Source organism: Elephantulus edwardii, unplaced genomic scaffold, assembly GCF_000299155.1.
Source record: "Elephantulus edwardii isolate Elephantulus edwardi_28Jun2011 unplaced genomic scaffold, EleEdw1.0 scaffold00072, whole genome shotgun sequence".
NCBI classification, from domain to species: Eukaryota; Metazoa; Chordata; class Mammalia; order Macroscelidea; family Macroscelididae; genus Elephantulus; species Elephantulus edwardii.
The window spans coordinates 14346879-14352087 of NW_006399822.1; the positions used below are offsets into that span (position 1 = coordinate 14346879).

The 5209-nt window shown below is 43.4% G+C and overlaps 1 pseudogene; it reads right to left on the reverse strand.

Moving 5' to 3' along the window:
• Positions 1-3548: 3548 nt before the first annotated feature.
• On the reverse strand, positions 3549-4489 carry LOC102852787 (annotated as a pseudogene).
• Positions 4490-5209: the final 720 nt, after the last annotated feature.

Sequence of the window (5209 nt, forward strand, 5' to 3'; positions counted from 1 at the left end):
AGTTGGACAATGACCAAGGAGGACAGAAGGAGAATTGATGCCTTTGAGCTGTGGTGCTAGAGAAGAGTATTGAGAATACCATGGACTGCTAGGAAAACAAACAGATTTGTCCTGGAAAGGGTTAAACCGGGTGGCTCCTTGGAGGCAAGGATTCTGAGGCTCCATCTAACATACTTTGGACATGTTGTGAGGAAAGACCGGTCCTTTGAGAGGGACATCATGCTTGGGAGGGTGGAGGGACAGCACAGGAGAGGAAGGCCCTCTATGAGGTGGATTGATTCAGTGACTGGGATAATTGGGATGGGAGTGTGAGAGACAGTGCGATTGGCACAGGACAGAGCGGAGTTTAGGGCTGTTGTACATAGGGTCGCTATGAGTCGCAAGTGACTCAATGGCACATAACAACAACAACATCATATAAATGTGCTGCAGATCCCAATATAACTGAGCTAGATTGACTCTCTGATCCTCTCTTGGAGTGGTGTATCTCCGTCGTGCTAACTCCTACCAGGTGTCGCTGTTAAGTTGCTGGTGAACTGACAACAACACTATGGCCTGGATCAGGCTTACCTTAGTTCCAAGACTAATGTCATTGTTCTTCAGTACTCTGGAGAAGTCCCTGACAGCAGACTTTCTCAATGCACTTTATCTCTTGATTTCCTGGCTGCTGGTAGCAAGAGTGTTGATTGTGGAGCTAAGGAAACTAAAGCTGTTAACAATCTCAGTCTCTTCATCGTCTATCATAATGCTGCCAATTGGTCCAGTGGTGAGAATCTTTGTTTTGTTGATGTTGAGTTTCAATCCATAGTGAAGACTGCAGTCCTTGACCTTCTTTAGGAAGCACTTCAGGTCTTCCTCCGTTTCAGCAAGCAAGGTTGTATCATCTGCATAATGCAGGTTGTTGAGTCTTCCTTCAATCCTGATGCCACATTCATCCTCATAGAGGTCAGCCTTCTGGATGATCTGTTCTGCATATATATTGAAAAGATATGGAGAGATGATACATCCTCGCATACACCCTTCCTGATTTTGAGCCATGTAGTGTTTCCTTGCTCTATTCTGATAACTGTCTCCTGGTCCCAGTAGAGGTTTTGCATAAGCATTATCAAATGTTCTGGGATTCCCATTCTTCTCAGAGTCAGGCACAGTTTGTTGTGATCCACACAGTCAAATGCCTTTGCATAGTCAATGAAACACAGATAGACGTCCCTCTGATACTCTCTGCTTTCAGCCCAAATTCTCCTAACATTAGCTATAATATTCCTCGTACCACAGCCTCTTCTAAACCCAGCCTGTGCATCTAGCAGTTTTCTGTTGATGTGTTGTTCCAACCATTTTTTGGATATTTTTCAGCAGAATCTTGCTTGCATATGATATTAATGATGTTGTTTAATAGTTTCCACACTCATTCGGATCATCTTTCCATTGAATGGGAACAAATACAGATCTCTTCCCGTCAGTTAGTCAGGTGGTTGTTCTACAGATCTCTCTCCTCTCCTCTCCTCTCCTCTCCTCTCTTTTCTTTCCTCTCCTCTCCTTTCTTTTATTTTCTGAGAAGTTGTTGTTTTTATGTGCCATTGAGTCGCTTGTGACTCATAGAGACCCTATGTACAACAGCTCTAAACTCTGCTTTTTCCTGTGCCAATCTCACTGTCTCCGACACACTTATCCTGATTACCCCAGTCACCAAATCAATCCACCTCCTAGAGGCCTTCCCCTCCAGCGCCTGCCCTCTACCCTCCCAAGCATGATGTCCTTCTCCAAGGACCAGTCTCTCCTTACAAAATGACCAAAGTATGTCAGATGAAGCCTCAGAATCCTTGCCTCCAAGGAGCATGCCACTTTAACTTTCCCCAGGATGAATCTGTTTGTTTTCTTAGCAATCCATGATACCCTCAACACTTTTCTCCAACACCAAAGCTCAAAGGCATCAATTCTCCTTCTGTCCTCCCTAGTCATTGTCCAACTCTCTGATGCATAACAAGTGATTGTAAAGACCATGGCCTGTATCAGGCACACCTTAGTCTCCAGAGAGACACCATTGCTCTTCACTACTTTAGAGAGGTCCCTAACAGCAGACCTTCCCATTGCAATTACATCTTTTAATTTCCTGGCTGCTGGTGCCAAGAGTGTTGACTGTGGAGCCAAGCAGACTAAAGCTGTTAACAATTTTAATCTCTTCACTATCCATCATGATGTTGCCAATTGCTTCAGTGGTGAGAATCTTTGTCTTCTTGACAGTGAGCCTCAATCCATATTGAAGGCTGCAATCCTTGACCCTCTGCTGCAAGTGCTTCAGGTCCTCTTCAGTTTCAGCAAGCAGGGTTGTGCCATCTGTATAACACAGATTGTTGATAGATCTTCCACCAATCCTGATGCTGCATTTTTCCTCATAGAGCCCAGCCTCCCAGATGATTTGTTCTGCATATAGGTTGAAAAGGTATGGAGACAGGACACATCCCTGGCATACGTCCTTCCCAATTTTGAACTATGCAATGTTTCCCTGCTCTGTTATGACGACTGCCTCTTAGTCCAAGTATAGGTTTCACATTTGTATGATCAAGTGCTCTGGTATTCCCATTCTTCTCAGAGTCAGCTACAGTTTGTTATGATCCACACAGTCAAACACCTTTGCATAATCAGTGAAGCACAGATAGACATTCCTCCGTTACTCCCTGCTTTCAGTCAATATCCATCTAACATTAGCTACAATATCTCTAGTACCACAACCCCTTCTAAACCCAGCCTGGACTTCTGGCAGTTCTCTGCTGATGTGCTGTTCCAGTAATTTTTGGAAAATCTTCAGCAGAATCTTGCTTGCATGTGAAATCAATGATATTCTTCTATAGTTTCCACACTCTGTCGGGTCACCTTCTTTGGAATGGGAACAAATGGGAACTTCCAGTCAGTTGGCCAAGTGGTTGTTCTCCAAATTTCTTTTCACAACTTGGCCAGCACATCCAGGGCCACATCTGTTAGCTGAAATACGTCAATTGGTATACCATCTATTCCTGGGAACTTGTTTTTTGCTATTTCCTTCAAAGCAGATTGAACTTCTTCCTTCAGCACCATAGGCTCTTGCTCATATGTTATTTCATGAAATTCTTCTGTGTCTACCAATTCCTTTTGATACAGTGACTTAGTATATTCTTTCCATCTTCTTTTAATACTTCCTGGATCATTTGATATTCTGCCTAAAGCATCCTTGATTATAACAACTCAAGGTTTAAATTGGTTCTTTAGTTCCTTGAGCTTAAGAAACGCTGAGTGAGTTCTACCCTTTTGATTTTCTGACTCCGGTTCCTTGCACATTTCATTGTAATATTTTACTTTGTCTTCCCATGATGCCTTTTGAAATCTTCTGTACGGATCTTTAGTGTCTTGAATTCTTCTTTTTGCTTTGGCTTCTCTGCACTCCAGTGTAATATTCAGAGTTTCTACTGACATCCATTTTGGTCTTTTCTTCTTCCTCTCTCTTTGTAATGAGTGTAGGAAGCCTTTATTTCCTGTTTCACACAAAGCTAGCAGAGTTGGTGATTTTTTCTTTACTAGTCAAAGAGTCCAAATCCCATATCCTTGTCTGACTTCTCCGAGTCTTCCTTTGCTGGGGCTCCAGGAGCAGGAACAGCGGTCGTGGTAGTGGCCACAGGGGCATCAGTCACAAATGCAGATGGATCAGCCAAGAAAGCCTTGACCCTTTCAGCCAGTGGGAAAGTGTACTCAGTCTCCATAGACAAAGCCAGGACCCTTTTGTACCCATTGATGAATGGAATGTGGTATTGAGGCCACAGTTGGGTAACCAATCTGCAGACATACGCTGGAACCATTGCAAACACCCTCCAGGAAGTGGGTATGTAGAGTCTCCTCTGTGATGTCAAGCACTTCAGGACTGTAGATGCTGCTGTTGTTAAACACCTGCTAGATGATCAGCCCGAAAGAGAAGGGGCAGATGTTCAGCATGTTCAGCAGGGTGGCCTCTCTGGCTCGCACCTTATCTCCAGTATTAATCAGCTGCACATCACTCAGGATTTCAGTGGTGCTTCTGCAGATCTTAATGATGAAGCCCAAAGCCTGGAAGAAGGAGGTCTTATCGGGGCACAAACCAGTGTTCTGGGCCGGCACAGTAACCTCATATAAAACAATGGCACCAGCACTGGCAACAGCTGGCACCTTATTGGCCAGCAGCATGTTCCTGATCTCAGTGAGGTCTTCTTTGGTGAACACAAACCCCACATTCAGCCTGGATGCTAGGCAGCAGTTTTTCCAGGGCCTAGTTTATGTCCAGGTGGCCCCAGATGGCCTTGCTCCTCATAGTGTTCTTGCCGATCAGTACCACAACCTTCCTGCAGAGGGACATGCAGATCTGCTGCATCTGCTTAGAGCTCACATAGTCTGCACCCACGATGAAGCATTTCAGATAATCATACAGAAGTTGAATGATCTTAAAGAAGTAGTTGGACTTCGAGGTAGCCCTATCTTCCCTGTGCATCACAGTGGCACATCAGGGATTGCCATGTGACGTTTAAAGACAATGTAACTCACTCTCACAAGGACGCCTGGTGAAAGCTCTCCAGATTTCTTGGCACAACTTAGTTGTGAATGCTTCCAGAGCAGTGTCTGTTTGTTCAAATATATTAATTTGTATGCCATCAATTCCTGGGGCTTTGTTTTTTGCCAGTTTTTTCAGAGCAGCTTGAACTTCTTCCTTGATCAACACAGTCTCTTGCTTGTATGTTGTTTCATGAAATTTTTCTGTGTCAGCCAATTCCTTTTGGAACAGTGACTCTTTCTTCATACTCCTTCCCTCTTCTTTTAATGTTTCCTGAACTATTTAATATACTGCCCAAAGTATCTTTAATTATTGCAGCTCACAGCTTGAATTTGTTCTTTTGTTCCTTCAGTTTAAGAAGTGCTGATCAATTGCAGCCCTTTTGATTTTCTGACTCCAGCTCGTTGTACATCTTGTTATAATACTTTACTTTTTCTTCCCAAGCTGCCTTTTGAAATATTCTGTTCAGCTCCTTATTATCTTGATTTATTCCCTTTGCTTTGGCTTCGTGGCACTCTAATATAATATTCAGAGTCTTGTATGACATTTATCTTGTTCTTTTCTTCCTACTTTGCCTTTGTAATAATCTTTCGCATTCTTCATGGATGATATTCTTGATGTCCTCCCACAGCTCATTTCGTCTTTGCTCTTTGGTGTTCA